The following is an 18,310-nucleotide window of genomic DNA, read 5'->3' as shown; positions in this document are numbered from 1 at the left end:
CTTATTAACTCGCATAATACAATTAAATACATCGTTACATGTTGGCTTGGGGGTTTAAGAGTTCTGAAAGGAAATGGTGAGGCATCACAAGTCCCCGCTTACCCGTCTCAGACTTGCTGATGTTCTCGTAGTCTTGCAATTCTATCTCTATCTCAGTTCCACTTCCTGCACTCAAAGACACAGAACTTGCCGTTGGTTCATCAGAAGTAAAACAAATGTTTTGTGAAATTGCACAGATTGAACAATTCATTGTTTTTGGCACCTTAGTAACTAATATACGAAGTTTTGAGTTGTTGATATCTAAAAAGCATGATCTCGTTTTGCCAACGGCCTGGCTATTTTACAAGGTGAGATGCGTGGTGCATGAGCACAGCAGCAGAAAAAGTAAAAAAACACATTGTCGAGAACAAGTACAGGGTCCTTATGGAATAATATTGCACAATTTACAAACGAGTTTCAAAGATACTGTACAGGTAACATTTATGGGACTGCAGAGGGCTGGTATGAGCAGTTGTGGTTGCTACGTTGTAGTGGTGGTGGTGGTTTTGGCAGTTCAAAGCTTGATGTATTGGAATTTCAAAGCTCAGTTAGGTGGAGGTGTAGTGGTCATGGCTGTAGTGGTGTTGGTAATGGGTAGCGGTGATGCTGTAGGGGGGACGGCAGAGTGCTGGGCGTTTGGGGACCGCACCTTGACTGAGACCACTCATCGGCACGTATTCCTCGCCACAGTCCTCCTCCATAGACTCTGTCAAATAGCGTATGTTAGGTTTATTGTGCCAAAGAAAGCATTAATATTATGAAAAAAGCACGCCACGTGAACCAAAATGTTTCCTGTCAAAAATGATTCATTTAAAAATGTAAATGATATATTTATCTCGAAGATGGAAACTACCAGTGGGCCTAGACCACTGTGACATTGCATAATTTATTTTGAAGCCATTTTACATTAGGCTTCAGGCTGACGTTAAAATTAACCATTAATTTAACGTTTCAATTGAAATATTTTTTTTACATACAATGCAGCAAGCATTCTCATCGAGTAGATTTTTTTTTCACAAGACACCACCACCCTGAGTCTAAATGTATGCACACCAACTTTCACGCGTCACATCGTTGCCACGAGGCATCAAAACCACACGTCACTCGAACTACTTATACCACTCCTGCAAAAACAACAAAACGAACACGAGCTCATTTGAGATGGTATCCTGTGTGAGATATTCTCACTCTGCCTCACAATGCACACATTCACTCTACCTTGGTAACGGTCCAGTACATGGTTGGGTACGGCCATTGATTTTTCAGGCAGCATTGTCTGTGGCTTGCAGTCGTACCTGCGTTACATTCATAGCAATCGGCGACACGTGCATCAGGACACTTGTAGAAAATGTCTGTCTAAAATTGAGTTGAGTTATATCAAGCACACTGTGTGGTACTGAAACAGCAAAAAACAGCACGTGAAAACACTTACTGTGTTGCGTATGGAGAGAGTAGTACTTTCTTCCCTAAAAACAATGTGAAGACAATTCGAATTAAACATCACATCGCCACGGTCTCATCCACTCCCCATGTTTCCCTTTGACGTCTAACTACAAGACGCGTTCTCGTGTAGACGTTACATTCAAGTGAAAATTAACGTAGTGTGCCTACCCCGGCCGTTTTAAACACCGTCAAATCAACGAGAAAGCGTCGGCGAAACACGTACTCATGAAGCAGGCGTAAATGATTGCTGACAGAAGCAGCAGCGGCAGCAGCGCTGCTCCCACGCAGACGGCGATGAGCAAGGGCATAGGGAGCGACGAGATGGTCCAGAGGCTGCTCTCGGAAGAACGACCGACCTCGCTCATGAGCAGCTTGGTCTCGTTGCACCACCAGCCATTCATCGTGGACGAGCCTGGACAGAGAGCGCTGTGAATCCACGTGCACAGTGTTCGCCACGTGACACCTGCTATGGATATTGCACACACGTGGTGGCTTGAATCGAGCAATTCATCATCTCGGTAAACACAGCACGCAGACAGCGGCTCGCGAGTATCTTTCCGAGCATCTCGATGAGATGACCTCTTGTATGTGCGTATGTTGAACTTCTTTCGCACCGTACGTAGCCAACCACGCTAATCGGAGGTGTGAAGCAAGCCTAAGTGGAGGTCCGTGATGGAAGTTGCGTCACAAATTGATCTTAATTTGGCGACTCGGGTGGGTCAACTGTATCGGCCAAGGTGTCACCTTGATTACTGAAAACCTCGACGCAGAAGCTGAGCATGGCACGACATGGAGACCAAGGCCACACCGTGTCGGCTCGCACTGCTCGCAGAGGCGTGCATTGGCGTAAGCGCGGCGACGAACAGTTTCAGTTTTTCATTTATGAGGTATAACCCTGTGAGCCATGCGGCTCTTGACTCAGGTGCAAACGCAACAAAACCATGAACAAGAAACATCTTAAAGTGACTACACGCAATGGAAAAAATCAGCAAAGCCTTGCAGAAAAACACCGCATTCCAACGCTGTGCGCACAAATCCCAGTGGGATGCAAGTCGAACAAAAGTGTCCACTGTGCAAAGGGGCTGACTCGATTTGCTGAGGCAGAAGTGGGTGTCGCGGTCCCCGACGGTGCAGGTCCACAGCCCTTCCATGCTGGCCGTCACCACCTCTCCGTGCTGCTCGTCTGCGCCCTTCCCCAGCGTGAAGAAGGTCCAGCGCACGGGGGGTGCAGACGAGACGTGCCGGGGAAGCCGGCAGGTGAGGTTGACGGACGTGCTGGCCACGAAGGGGCCATGTGGAGACGCTTCGATGTGCAGCCCCGTGCAGTCTGAGGTCACCACCGCCACACACACAGCAAAGGGGCCGTCCATAAATGACGTCACGCGGTTTTGAACGATTTTTGACCCCCGTCACACGGCGTCACAAAAAGTCAGACCCCCCCTTTAAATATGACGTCACAAAGATCTGCCCCCCCCCCAAAACCATATTTCCATTTAGAAAATAAAACATGATTCAAATCGCTTTAAACTATTGTCATTGTAGTGCGTATTTAATGTGGCGCTGCACTCTGATGTTGTAGGAGTGTTGTTATCACAATTAGTGTTGTTATAACAAATCTATATTTAAAGTTGCGCATTTTGATGTGACGTCACATTTCTCAACCCCCCCCCCCCCCCCTTCGTCACACATCGTCACAAATGTCTGACCCCCCCCAGGTGCGTGACGTCATTTATGGACGGCCCCATATATGTTTATTTGTGTTGTTCGTGAATAAGGTTTAGGTTTTTTTACGTCCCTTAAGGACATGTAAACTACATCCCACAACGCCACGCAAGCGCGAGGAACCACAGAACGAGTGAGCCTGCGCCAACAATTGCCCAAGCTCTGCGGCTCTCTATATGTTCAGATGTTTTCAGACAATTGAGTATCTTTTAACAACATCGCATTGATTAATTGCTTCATTGTCATCATCGGGAGTTAATGGATCACTGACGATGTTGAGAGTCGCTGGTAGACTGGAGTGAGCACGTAACGAGTAACCACGGCCGTGGCGAGAGAGAGAGAGATGTTGTGGATTTGGGGTGATGCGTCTGGAAATATTTTCCAGTTTTCCGACTCGGATAGACCAGGCTGAAGTTAAGCCCTGGTAATTATTACCGTCGGATCATCGATATCAGTAGTCTGCTATGTCCCAAACTATACATTTATAAAATATATATGCAATTGGCATATTATAGTAACGCAATTAGCGTAAGATAGACACAGTGGAGTCTGCAGTCAGTGGCTCTGGATGAAGAGGAAAGACCCCAGCTGGGCCCCAAAGTGAGAGGGCCAGGAGGTATGCAGTCAACAATGCTTGACTCAGGGAGGAGGACGCCCCTGCCATGCATAGTCCCATGGGATGTTGGCTACCAACAACAAGGCAACTCCTATGACTAATTGGGAATGGGCCGCCTTTGGGGAGGGTGTATAGTATGAAAGGCCGAAACACCCTAGGAACCAAAGGGTCACTACTGACGATGCGCTCCCCAAATTTCACCAGGCTCACTGTTCATGAACTCTTGGAAGTGCTTGCACAAAGGATAGTAACATCTCATCCTGTGTTCTTTGGAATCTGCCGGTTCGTTGAAAAGATAATTGATCAATACTCGTTGGTTCTTTCGGTAAAGTCACGTAGGTATAAAATAAAATACAAATTTTAAATAAAATAAATTTTATACCTACGTGACTTTACCGAAAGAACCAAAGAGTATGGATCCCTGCAGTCACGAAAACTTCAAATCATTTATCGAGTTTCACAATATATTTAGAAAAAATAGTAGTAGACAAAGATATACTGTGCCATAAACAATGTTCCTGGCAGCAAAAACAAGCCCCGTTCTGAAATCGCCACTCTTCCACGCTGATTCTTCTATCGGCAGTTTTCTTGATGAGAATTGGCAGCTGAGTCGACTCCACAAACACCTGAATTAGGAGCCCCGTTCAATGGCAAGAAAACGTAGGATCCATGACAAGGTCCGAACAGTACTCCCGTGGCTGCCGATTAATTAGAATAAACGCGCCTTTTAAATCGAGCAAATATACGAACAATGCAATGGCACACCCACAATCCTTTACATGCCCAACACTGTGGCCACATCGTGGCAACGCGATTCAACTAACACACACAGAGCAGCTTTGCGGGTGGCCTGAATGCTGATGTTGAACGTTGGCGTGACCACGTGGACGCCGCTCGTAGCCAAGAGCTGCACAAGAAGCAAAACAGCCTTATCAACGTGACACACGCACACCCAGCACCCCCTGCCGTGCCCACCTTATCGCAGAACACCATCGGCTACTTACGCACGCAGCACAACTACGACAACAACAACCGCCGTTCACCACTAAAGTGGTGGTGACGTCTCCACGGCGCTTGTGCCAGGCTAGGTGCACCTTGAGGTCACGTGAAGTGTCGTAGGCTCGCTGCTGGCAGGTCACGGGACAGACCCAGGTGTTATGGGGTTAACTGACTTAGGTGACTGGTAGATGCACCACTTGCTGTGTTTTAGCCGCCCAAAGCTCAGCTCATTGTTGTAAGCGTCGCTCCTCTGCCATCCACTGTTGTCGGAGGGCGACTGCCTCCAATTGCCCAGTAGCATCTTTAACAAGCCTCCTTCACGGAGACCTTGACACTGCTGTTACTAGTCATCGGCAAGTCCACTGGGCTCCATATCCTCGAGTACCACATCAGTTAATCTCTTATCTAGCCTGTGCCGCGCCCATTTAGCCCCCTGTATCCGGCCAAATATAAATTGCTTGGGCATGCGGTTGCTGGGCATGCGGTGGCTGGGCATGCGGGCTACATGGCCCAGCCAACGCAGCCTCGCCTGCCGTAGGAGCTCTCTGATGGAATTGAGACCTGACTTTTCAAGGATCTGTGAGCTTCTCACACAATCCAGACTGGCTAAACACAGGATGGATTGTGTAGGCAGACCAACCTGAATGTTTTAAACCAGTGGAAAATTTACTCCTTTAAAGGGCTCACGTTTCACAGGCATAGAAAAGAGAGGGCATACCTCTGGTCAAGCAGACGCGGCGAGCTTTGTATGGAGCAATAGGCCATGTAATGTCCACACCGGGTTACACAGCTGATGGCAAGATAATGCTGCTCGACTGATTTGAAGTGGAACTTCTGCTGCTAAACCGCAGCTGGTCATGAGGACACTGCCCAGGTATGGAACCTTCTCGATGCTCTCCACAACTACCCATCACTCATGGATAGTGAAGGGGTGGGGTAGTATTTGATGATATAACTTACTCAGGTAGGTACTTTGTTTTTGTGGAGCTAATAATAAAAAGTCCATTATCTTAGTAGCATACTCCAGGTTCAGCAGTAGAGTATCAATTACCAGATAATGTTTGACCAAAAATGAGCCATCCCTTGACTGCACGCGGGCTTCGATTAGCTCCCTGTTGTATCTATACCAGATCGAAATTCCACCGGCACAGTCATGGAATTACTCATTGGTTATTTCGGTAAAGTCACGTAGAAAGAAAATAAGTTAAATAATAGAATACGACGTTTCGATTGCAACACAAGCAACCGTCATCAGGTAAGAATGAGAAAACAAACCTAGTAAACTTAGAAATGTAATGCAATACAACAAAGAGAGTCGGCTAACACAACAGTCAACAGCCTACCTGGTTGATTACGTTTTTCCAAAGATTGCTAAATTTGAGAGAGAGACAAAACAAAGACACAGACACACACAGACACACAGACGGTTGCTTGTGTTGCAACCGAAACGTCGTATTCTATTATTAAATTTATTTTCTTTCTACGTGACTTTACCGAAAGAACCAAAGAGTAATTCCTGCAAGTCACGTAAGCTTCAAATCAGGTTTTAGTCATGGAATTCTTCTCGAACGACATGGTCAACGAAGAGGTTGAATAGAGGACATTCCAGTCGCACCCCAAGGTGAACAGAAAATGGCTCTGACTCCCGGCCATGCAGATTTACCTGGGCATGCTCGCCATCATGAAGGTCCTTAATGATTGTGAGCAAACGGTCAGGGACTCCGAAAGCACGAAGAGTAACCAAGAGCCCTGGCCTACTGATGTTACCATAGGCCTTGAGCAGGTGAATAAAGGTGAGATGTAGGTCCTGTTGAAATTCCCTACACTTCTAATGTCGTGCAAGACCGCCCCGGCCTGAAACCACATTGAGGCTCCGCAAGCCTCTCCTCAATGCGCTGCCTGGCAAGGCAAGGCGATGTTGGATAACCCTTGGCAGGATCTTTCCCAGCAAACGGAGGAGAGAGATGCGACAATAGTTGTCACAAGATTAGTTTGGTGTTATCACTGTGGATTTGATAATGAAAACAGAAAAAAACTAACAGAGGCGCACTAAAAGCTAAAAGAGCAGACACACACAAATAAATACACCAACCGACGTACAGCTATACACACAGACGTACAAAGATCTCCGCATATCCTTAAGAGACCGTTGGAAAAAGTGCTGTTAGCGAGCACCTATTAAGGCTGGCACGGCACACAAGGGGGTGGGTGACCAGAACCACGCCCGGCCACCTTTGTCTCCCCAGTACTGTTTACACACCGCACCAGGCACTCATTTGAGTCAACCTAGGGGAGGCCCAGGACCAGTTCACTTAATCGCCGTGTTGGCCGTGAGCGGCAATCGAACCCGGGTCCATTAATTCACAACAAAAATCACCCCAGCTCACGTTTCCCCAAACGTATCTGGCACCTCTTGTGGTCTATGATGGGTGAATCGACACATGGCGGCTCGATCGACATCGCGACAACGCCACGTACCGGGCGTGATCACGAGCTCCACGTTCCGGTGCATGCTCTCCGGCACGATCAGCTTCCCCGCGTCTCTCGCCGTCAGGTTGCGCAGCACGAGCTCGCAGTCGGGGTTGCTCGTCATTTCGATCCGACCGTCGAATTGCTCCGAGGCAGGTTTGCCCTCCGCGCACTCTTGAAAGTCGGGCAACCAGAACCAGTGGTTCAGGTTAGATGCCTCGGTGCAGTTCAACACAACAGTGCCTCCCTCCTGTACCCGCTTCACCAGCAGCTGCTGCTCCGCCATGCATCCTGCAGACAGAGAAGAGGCACGGGTTTATGGCGCGGGCACGTGGGTTTCAGCCGAAATGCTGTCCCAATAAACGGCTCATAAGACGATGCGCCTATGCCCTCAAAACCTCAGGACTTGAGGGTGCCAACAATATACCGCAAGATATTTAAGGGGTTATAGGTATGCTAATGGCCACCTGCATCTGCAAACTATTCTTAGATTGAGATGCTAATCAAGCGAGGCAGGCTGCTTTGCCAATTCGAGCCCATATCTGAGATGTGAAAACCCACAAACCGCAGGTTTAAAAAAGTAACTTGGGTTGCCCTTGATTGATTTCCCACAGCCACCAAACAACGTATTGAAGCACACATTTTGCATGTTTTTATCCTACTTGAAAAAAATATCAAACAGGATCTATGTTAATTCCAAACATCGTCAAAACCGAAGTGAAATCTGCAATGCACAGGCCAATGATCCAATGTGAGCACTGTGAGAATAGAAGATTCAAAATGCAAACAATCGTCAAATGGAGGATGGGTATTGTTCCAGTGGTGGATTTAAGCGTCTGGATAGGGTGTAGCCAGGCTAGGGGTCTGGATGGCCTGTTTAGGGGTCTGGATGGCTCGTTCAGGGGTCTGGATGGCTCGTTCAGGGGTCTGGATGGCTCGTTTAGGGGTCTGGATGGCTCGTTCAGGGGTCTGGATGGCTCGTTTAGGGGTCTGGATGGCTCGTTCAGGGGTCTGGATGGCGAGGTTAGGGCCCACGGCTGCTTGCCTCGTGTGGGTCACTCCCTATTAGATTGCCCCTCCTCCTTTTGAAAAATAGGGTCTCTTCACTTGGTGTTCACTTTTATTTTGTTTACGTTTAGAATATCAGACACCTGTCTGGGGCAGGTACTGAGTAAGTAAAACATTCAGCATTTCCTTCAAAGAGGTCTAACATTTTGCTCAATACGTGCGTAAGTTCGACGGAGCAATAAATCGACTTTCTGTTGGCCATGTGTCCTCATGTAGTTGGTCCACGTGATGTCTACAGCCACGAGAGGTCCTCCAATGCTGGCACCATCCGATGACAGACGCAAGGAATCTATTTTACGAATCAAGTGTCACTCGAGAATCAGGGGAGTCGGTAAGGAGAATGATGGTGCGTGCCAGGTTACGTTACTCGGAGCAAAAACGCCAGGTGATCGAGACCCTTTGTCTGTGCCCTCCTACCCCGGACCTGCTTACTCCCCCCCAAACCTCCCTACGGTCCTGCAGTCCCCAAGGGAAGTCTCCAGCTTGGGTGAGAGGCAGTGCCGGATTATCCTCGTACCACAAGTAGCTACATATGTAGTAGCTACATATGTAGTAGCTACATATGTAGTAGCTATGGGCCCCGCACTTTGAAGGGGCCCGCGCTAAATGCTTTCAATGTATAAATTCCGGTTCAGTGATTCAGCACTTGCTCTATTACTATAGTACTACTACTGCCTTCAACTTTTACAAACGACTGCGTGTTTAAGGTTAGCGATTTGTCGTATTATCTGGCTGCATAGCGAATGAAAAAAATAAAATTACTTTACTATGCAGGTAAAAAAATTGTTTAATGTTTATGTGTTTTATTTATTTATTTAGGGCCCCTTTATAACATGCTACAGGCCCCGCACTAGCTTGATCCGGTGCTGGTGAGAGGTGGCCGAGGTAGGTGGCGGGGACGACGTAGGAGGGATGAGAGATTGGCCACTCACCCAGCAGCGCACCGAGCAGGGCGCTGACGAGGAGGAGGAGGTCCCACGGCGGCCGCATGGCCCTGGACACTGCCCCTGTAGGAGAGCCGCAAGGGGTTAGCGCCGGTCTCGACAGCCCCCCACGGACTTCAAAGGTCCCCCGTGTAGCCTTCAAAAAATAGACTGTTGGGGCAACTTATCTACTCAACCACTCTGGCTTCTCAGTGTGCTGTGAAGAAGAGACATTTCCCTAAACATCCTCTATTTTTTATGCTATATTTCTTGTTAAGGCATTGGTGTTGGTAATTGGTGCGTGTGCACCACTGTCAGTGCAGTATCTCCCGTTGTCCTATTTCGGGATGTTTTCCAACTCCATACACGAGCGACTTTTTTTCGGAACAAGGATAGCCAAAGGGACATTCAAAGACCCCCCGTATAGTCTTCAACAGTCTGTTGGGGCAAGTGCTGTTCGCGGGTAGCGCCTACAAAGGCCGGCACGGTGCACGAGGAGGTGGGTGGCCAGCACCACGCCCCACCGAAGCAGGTTACTCATTTTTGATCGAGTCAACCTAGGGGAGGCCCTGGACCGGTTTAGATAATCGTCACTAGTGTTGGTCGTGAGCGGGAATCGAACTTAGGTCTCCGGGTTCGTAGCGCAGCGCGCAAACCGCTCCATTACCGCACAGACCATAGAATCACACATTAATGCTTAATGAGCCAATGTAACGTATCTTCCTCCCTTGTTTAAAGCATTTTGTTGCATCTTAATCATTCATTGTCACGCCGATTTATGTGCACGAACCCATTGATAAATCAAGTCGCTGAATATAGGAACAATAAAACAGGCATGCCAGGCCACCAGATTTCAGTATAAACAAGGCAATTAAAATATTTAAGGCGAACAAAACAATGGCAATACTGTGTCAACACATTGGTCTGAAGCACACGACTGACCTCTGGAGGTGACAGATGCAGCTGACCTGGTTGCGTGTTGCAGAGAAGAGGCTGTTGTGTCTGTGGCACGCAGACTGTGCCCACGGGGATTGGGACCAGCAGTCGCCAGGAGCCCTCCGTGCCAGCCACACGCGAGTCCTAACCGTGCCAACGAGCCACGCGGACCCCACTGGGCACCAACGACAGCCGTGGCCCTCCGTGCCAGTCTGTGACCGAGCCCCGCTTTCAGTGTATCTTCGAAAAATGAGTCGCATTTAGATTTCCGCCAGATACGATCAGCGTCACAAACAAGTCTTGTGGCGACACGGGCTGCCCGCAACAACACAGGGCCCAGCGGCCAGACCGCCGGCATCAGCTGTGACCCACAGGCTGTGAGTGTAACGAGACAGCAGCGTCTGCGCCCTTACCCACAGACACAACAACAACAACACCACCCTTATATAATGAAGCTACGGCCGTCAATACCGATGCCACGCATTTAAAACTACGCTCGGGCCACTCTTTGGTTCATTCGGTAAAGTCTATTATTATTATTTAATTTATTTTATTTCTTCGTGATTTTACCGAAAGAACCAAAGAGTAATTCCTGCAGTCACGAAAGCTTCGAATCTAGTTTACACTCAGGTCTACACGCTAAAGCCATCACCTGCATTTACTATGGCAATACCCACACCTAGAGCCTACATCAATCGATATCTACACACGTACAACACCCAGAGACTGCACACCCAAACACTTACAACGTCATGCAAATGTATAAGTGACAACCATCATTTATTTAGAGCTGCTTTTTGTGTTTCGTTGGTTGTCCTTTCCCCGCACTTCCGATTAGCACGGTTGCCTACGTACGGCGCGAAAGAAGTTCATCATGCATAGGTAAAACACCTGGACAATTGCTGTACAACGCCCACACCTACGGTTTAACAGGTAGGCTTTTCGCTACCCATATCCATAAGAGGTGTGTTGTGTTAGATCGCGTAAATATAAACGTGTTGTTAAACCCGCCACCACCCGACACAGCCAATGAGTAAGGTTTGTCACGTCAACAAAGCGAGCCAATTCGTTACTAGTGCAGCACACCGGTGTGTTGGAGAGTAACCCCGCAACATTTAAATATCTGTCTGTCGTCTGATGATGCTGGTTGTAATTACTGGTGAAACACGGGTGTGCTGTACGACACATACACGGTTAGCGTGACAGGCCAACAGCGCCTCTGTACACACGCGATGAGTGAATTACTGCATTGGCTAAGCTGTGCCTGTAAGTGTGGCCGGTTGTACATTGGTGTCCACCGTTCAACGACTGAACATTGAGTGTGCGCTCACTCTGACCCTCGCACCTCCGATTAGCACGGTTGGCTACGTGCGTTGCGCGAATGAAGTTCAACACGCACACGTGATGAAGTGTGCTTTGATGAATGAAGCACATTCACCAGGGAGTCCATCAACCACGGGTCCGTGGACATTTGGACATTTATTAAACAAATTCAAGCAAAACACACGGGCGCATGTTGATAAACGACTCCGCGGGTGATATGCGATTCCGTTGGCCGCTGACGGAACGCCGCGGGTCACGAACCCTCCGAGACGTGGGGCTCCCGGTTGGTATTGAGAGGAAAGTGGAACTCGCGAACATTCGAGACCTCCACCCACCACCCCACCCGCGCACACGCCCCCGATGTGAAGCTTTTCAACGCCGCGGAGAAATCGCCCTTGAACCATCGCGCGCTCTCATCTGCTGCGGCGCAAGGGCCAAAGTTAGTTTCACAACTCGAGAGGCAGCGTGCCGAGCCATCAGAGGGTTCTCCCCGCAGCAACGAACACATCTCACAAACTCCGGTAATCGCATGCGCTCACTTTAAATCCAACAGCCGTAAAGTCAACGTTGTCGCCGGACAAAACTGCACGCATTGACACTGGTGGGGGGGAGGGGGGGGGTTGCTTTTAACTTGTTTCTTCGTATTTGTGCAAATGTTCACAATTCCCTTTCGATCTCGTGGCCACGTGTGTGCCTGGGGCAAAGCGGCGGCGTTGTCTCAGTGGTGACTCGGTTTCTCGACAACCACTCACATGCGTTCTTGGCCGTTTTAAAATAACAACAATCAGACAACTTAATATTGTCGCAATTTCGGGGGGGGGGGGGGTACTATGTGATTCAATAATGCGATGTGATTCAATAATCTTACCGTCTCCTTTATGCCATTCATAGTTTGATTAAATCTCCTCTGCGCAGTTTTGCTCACTCCATGAACCTGCCATTTGCACACGATTTGCATATCCCGGTAATGATCGATTCGTATACACGTGGTCCAGTGTACGCATTGTGTGCATTAGATAAACTAAACTATTACATTTTACCAGGTAAGACCCACTGATCTATATTGTTCTTTTTCAGAAGCGACCTGGCCATAAATGAAAGCCCAACGAAGTGGACATTGATATCAGTCAAATACTCTTAAACGCGAGATGTTGATTCGAAATGTGTAGGAAAGAAACAGGAGGACCCGGAGACAAATCGACGCGACCACGAGGAGAGAGAGACACGCAAACTCCAAATTTACAGCAGGCATTGTCAGGGTCGGGATCGCACCCACGACCTCCTGTAGACCAGGCGAGGCAGTTAACATCTCGTCACCACGAAGCATCGCGAGGCGCCCTGCGTAATCGCCACCACACAGGCGCTGCCGCGTGCTGCGTTCAGCAGTGCAGCCGGGCACGGGCGCGCGACTGCCAGCACAGCGAGTAGCACGTGGTGCTGCCCAGCACCATTCAAGTCCCACGGGGCGTTGCGATCCATACGGAGCGGACTGGTGGCTTCACGTCTCGCACCACTCCGTTCGTAGTGCGACGCTTCTTCACGTCTTGCTGAGTATCGGCCAATGCAGGGGCATTTTAATTTCAAAATAAGCCAGGCTTAAAACATATTAATAGAGGCCTGCAGAGCTTGGGCAATTGTTGGTGCTGGCTCACCGCCTGGCTGCGTTGTCACTGGACATCTGCGAAACTAACAGAGGCGCACTAAAAGCTAAAAGAGCAGACACACAAATAAATACACGTTGTAGCTCATCAGATTCCTCCGGGAGAAATAAATATTCAGATTCTGACTCGTCTGTGGTTCCGCAAGCCTCCGTATGCTGCGGATCGCGCAGCATTGCGGGATGGAGTTTACATGAGTTTTTACGCTTTACAATGCTTGCGATAAAGTCAACTAACATACCTGCACAAGCTCTCTGCAGAGTTCATAATGGCTTCCTCATGAGCAATTGGCCACGTCACATCTCGTCATTTTTCCTCGCGTTGCGAATCAATGCTGTCCCTTTGCACCATCTGTGCCTGTTACGTATAATGAGCTCAACATTGTCAAGCGCATTACAATTGTGAAAGATCGTGCATCAATACCGCACGATCTTTCACAATTGTATATATTTTTATTCCAGACGCGGCTACAAGTCGCTTTCGCTGCACCTGCTCCCGTCCATCAGTCGCATTCCTGCTGCTCTTGATGCGGCCTTCAGCCGCCGACGAGTGGCTCGGACAGCGAAGCCCAGGGGGTTAGCCACGCCGGGGCACACGACAACAACACTGCCGTGCCCCCCCCACCCCCCAATAAGTGGCTCTGCACAGCCGTCACACCGCGAGACCACACACGTACCAACAATAGCCACTAAGTGCCCGTGACGTCATCGCGGTGCTTGTGCCAGGGTACGTGCACTTTGAAGGCCACGTTGAGAGTCAAACGCCCCCTGGCAGGAGGTCACGGGACCGACCCGGGTGCCATGGGTTGACGGACCGAGACGGCCGGCAGATGCACACACCCCGACTAGCGGCACGCACCGTCTCCGAACCCCACGGCGCAAGGGCCTGTATGCACCAGCGCTTGCGGGTCGGGGCTCGGCGGGCCACGTGGAAGCGAACGAGGGTTCTGCGACGAGCGGCGGCGGAGCAGACCCCGTGAGGACTCGAGCCGGCGTGGGCCGCCCTGGCACGGCGGCGCGAGACTCCCGGTGCGCCGCCCCCACGACCCCCACCGCTCTCCGCCGGCGCCACCGGAGGCCGCTCAGTCTCCGCCTGGCGGCTTACTGCTGGGCGTAGGCCACGTCCCGCTTGGCCTTCAGTTTGCTCAGGCGCATCATCAGGTGGTTGTTTGTCGTCTCCATCTCGTCCAGCTTCTCCAGGGCCATATGGAGCTGCGGTTGGCGAGCGGCACATTCACACACAAAGGCCCCCGAAGAGTCAGTGCCGGGTTAAGCTGGTTCGGGGCCTGTAGCATATGTTATAAAGGGGCGCTAAATAAATATTAAAAGACATTTTTTACTTGCACAGTTAAGTAATTGTATTTATGCCATTTTCTATACAGCCAGATAATACGACAAATCGCTAACCTTAAACACCCAGTCGTTCATAAAAGTTGAAGGCGGTATAGTACTACAGTAATAGAGCAAGTGCAGAATCACTGAACCGGAATTGATAGCTCTAAAGCATTTAGCGCGGGGTCCTTGAAAGTGCGGGGCCCGTAGCTATTACATATGTAGCTACTATAAATGTAGCTACTTTTTCTACTAGGATAATCCAGCACTAAGCATAGGCGAGCGCTATAAGCCATACTAATGTTCAGCCCTTTGTCGATGTGCTGCTGGTTGGTGGCTTCCACGTGGCGTGTCACCCAAGGAAGCTGTCCCAGTATACTTCACCAAATTGGTCAGTGTGGGTTTGTGAATGGGGGGTGGAGAGGCCCAGAGCCGGTTCAGATGGCACCCGCCACGGATGTTAGCCGTGGCCGGGAATCGAACTCAGGTTGCCGGGTTCACAGCGCTGTGAGCCAATTCCTGCGCCACAATTCCCTTCCTCCCTTCCCCCAAGTATTGTTATCGATTACCCACGCAGGCCGGCATAGCACGCGAGGGGATGGCGCGGCAAGCATCATACCAGGTTGCCTTCTTCTCGCCAGCGCTGATGATAAGACGCACCACCAACGACCCCGTGAGCACGAATCAAACTCGGTTAATCGAGTTGGCAGTGCTCAGCGCTGACCGTCGCGTGACCACTCGCCACATATCAAGACGCGTTCACATGCGGACATCGGGGCCATCCATAAATGACGTCACGCGATTTTGGACGATTTTTGACCCCCCCCCCCCCTCGTCACACATCGTCACAAATGTCTGACCCCACTCCCCCCCCCCCTAGGTGCGTGACGTCATTTATGGACGGCCCCATAGGCGCAGCAAGAGCCGGTGTCTTGCCTCTCTCTGTAGCCTCCTCCGATCCGCCTTGAGCTCATCTTGCTCCTTCTCTGCTCCATCCGCTGCTGCCTTGTGCCGGGAAATGTGTCCCTGTAACCGCAGTATCTGTCTCCATGCACGCACACACACATTGCGTAAAGACAAAGATCGCCCCGTGTAGCCTTAACAGGCTGTCGGAGAAAGTGCTGTTAGCGGGTAGCACCCATGAAGGCCAGCACGCCACACAAAGGGTGTGGGTGGCCAGCACCACGACTGTCTCCATAGTGGCGATGTCTTTACACACCATACTAGTTGCTCATTTGAGGATAAGTCGACCTAGGGGAGGTCCAGGAACGGTTCAGATATTCACCGCTGATGTTGGCCGTGAGTGGGAATTGATCTCTGGTCGCTGGGTTCGTAGCGCAGCGTGCTAACCGCAAATGTACAAATGTACACACACAAACGTACGCACGCATACACATGCACATTTGGAATCGGAAATATGGAAACAAAAAGTATTCTCATAATCAGAACCCCCAAGTGTGGATGACACATAGCACCCACGTGTGTGCATTGTACCAACTGCCATGATAACGTTTTTTTTTTTTACACAAACTACAAAGATGATTCCGAGTATTGGTGGTGTGATTAGAGAGAGCCTGGCTGAGCCAGATTACACAAAGGGCACCAAAAACATGAAATGGTGACGCTGCTGCTGCGTCGGCACCACTGCTGTGGCCTTAAATGGAAAACATAATGTAACGTTTTGGCAAATGGCCCTTCTTACCATTGACGAAGGGCCATTAGGACCATTGCCTGAAACGTCCATTTAATATTGATTTGAAGCTTTCGTGACTGCAGGAATCCATACTCGTTGGCTCTTTCGGTAAAGTCACGTAGGTAGAAAATAAAATAAATCACGACGTTTCGATCGAAACACAAGTGATCGTCCTCAGGCAGGAAAAATATAATCCAACAGTGGAACTGCTTCTGCCCGCCTGAGGACGACCGCTTCTTGTGTTGCGATCGAAACGTCGTGATTTATTTTATTTTAGACCTACATGACTTTACCGAAAGAACCAAAGAGTACGATGTCCATTTATGTTTCTCCACAAAAGGCCTCAGTGGTATTGACGAAAGTGTTGATTTTTTTGTCGTGAAAAATAAGCACGATGACATCGCGAAGGGTGTCATTGAATATGTCTCAATGCAATTTCTCGGCGAGGTGAACAACTAGTAACTGTTGTTACACGGCCAGTTGCTACCTTGTTGTGTTATGCGCGAAGGTTGTCAGCCACTAAACCATTAAGGATGCAGGACATTTGTATCACTTGTGTGTGTGTGTGTTTTAGCAGGGAGTGGTAAGATTGGGGACAATATAATACGAGGAACTCTGTAAAACCACTCGGAAAAGGAGGAACGTAATTGGAGAACACAGCACAGTAGCGATGAAGATGTCAGTAATGGGAGCAGGAAAACAGCACAGATGAGGTTGATTATTGGTAAATTGCAATTAGTAACTTCTAGGGAGAAATATAGAACCATGGTGCATGATAGAGACAATCCCAGCAGATATATGATATGCAGAATCTTTAGATAAATGCACACACCTCAGGAATCAAATGATTTTCAGGCACACATGTAAACTTGAGAAATAATGCTGGCTGTGAAGGGACGGTCGCAGATGGATGAGACTGGCGATGGAATCGGCAGCCAAAAGGGAGGACAACCGCCGAGTGATGAGGTCAGTGAGTCCGAGCGAGATGGATCGTGATGGCGATGCAGGGCTGTGAGGGATGGCGACAACTGCAGGGAGGCAGAGGGATCGTGGCAGATGATGATGGTGGTGGTTCGGCCTGGGCACTGCTCAGTAGGACGAATGCGTCTCAGATGAGCAGCGCTGCCCTGGTGACTCACATTCTTCTCGAGAGTGTCCTTCTCCTGCTCCGACTTGGCCAGCTTGTACTTGTACTCGCTCAGATGCTTGTTCGTCTCACCTTGGGGGGAAAAGCAAATGGAATCACACCGCACTTACTGCACGACTGTTCAGCCATGAACTCTGATCACGCCACCAAACAGTCGCACGTGGCTCGACTGCCCCTTTTCCACTGTCACAAGCGAGCTGCTGCCAGAGCTGGTGCCAGGTCCGCCTGGCAGGTGTCGGATCAGCGAGGCGCCAGGTCAGACTCCCGCTGTGGGAACCGAGCTGCGTGAGTCGTGGCTCGTGGAGGTGACGGCGATGATGCTGTGTTTGTGTCGCGTCCTTGTGTCCGCTGCACACAACGGACGCGTCCCTGGAACATGTTTGGCCCCCGAGCCAGATTCAGATGTCTCGCGAGGCCAGCGTAGCACGCTTTGGTTACCGGCTCGGCACGACAATTGGCCAGAAGGAAAACCACCCGCAGAACAGCGCGCTGGCTCGGCTCGGATGTGCCGGTGGGAAAGGAGCGAAGGTTGTCCTCAGGCCGCGGGGCCTTGGATCCCGGCGACCCGGCTGAATACTCACGCTGGAGGTCGCGCAGGTAGAAGTCGTCCTCGAGCTCGGACGGTGACGGGCGAGCGAACGCGACCTCCACGCGCGCCCGGCACCGCCGCTCCTCCTCCAGCTGCTGGCTGGCGCGGCGCAGCTGAGTGGCCAGGGGCGGCAAAGGCGGAAGGGAGAGAGATGCGAACTTGTCACGAAGTTGGTGGGACGGCGGCGTTGCTTGCACGCACGTGGGAGTGCGGCCGCGTCGCACGCGACCGTGGCGTTTGATGGGCGCCGGTGGTCGTGGTGAAATATTAAAATAGAACGCGGGGTGCTGGACGTGCATCTCACCTCGTCCAGAAGGGCGTCGTTTTCCTCCGTCAGTCTCTTTAACCTGACAT

At 50.1% G+C, this 18,310-nt stretch overlaps 1 pseudogene; it reads right to left on the bottom strand.

Moving 5' to 3' along the window:
- Positions 1-7,526: 7,526 nt before the first annotated feature.
- The window catches only part of LOC133345312 (leucine-rich repeat flightless-interacting protein 2-like), a 33,596-nt pseudogene continuing 22,812 nt past the window's right edge, over positions 7,527-18,310 (bottom strand).

This window comes from Lethenteron reissneri, chromosome 21, assembly GCF_015708825.2.
Source record: "Lethenteron reissneri isolate LAM-NWPU_2019-01 chromosome 21, ASM1570882v1, whole genome shotgun sequence".
NCBI classification, from domain to species: domain Eukaryota; kingdom Metazoa; phylum Chordata; class Hyperoartia; order Petromyzontiformes; family Petromyzontidae; genus Lethenteron; species Lethenteron reissneri.
This window is presented reverse-complemented; position numbering and strand designations above follow the sequence as displayed.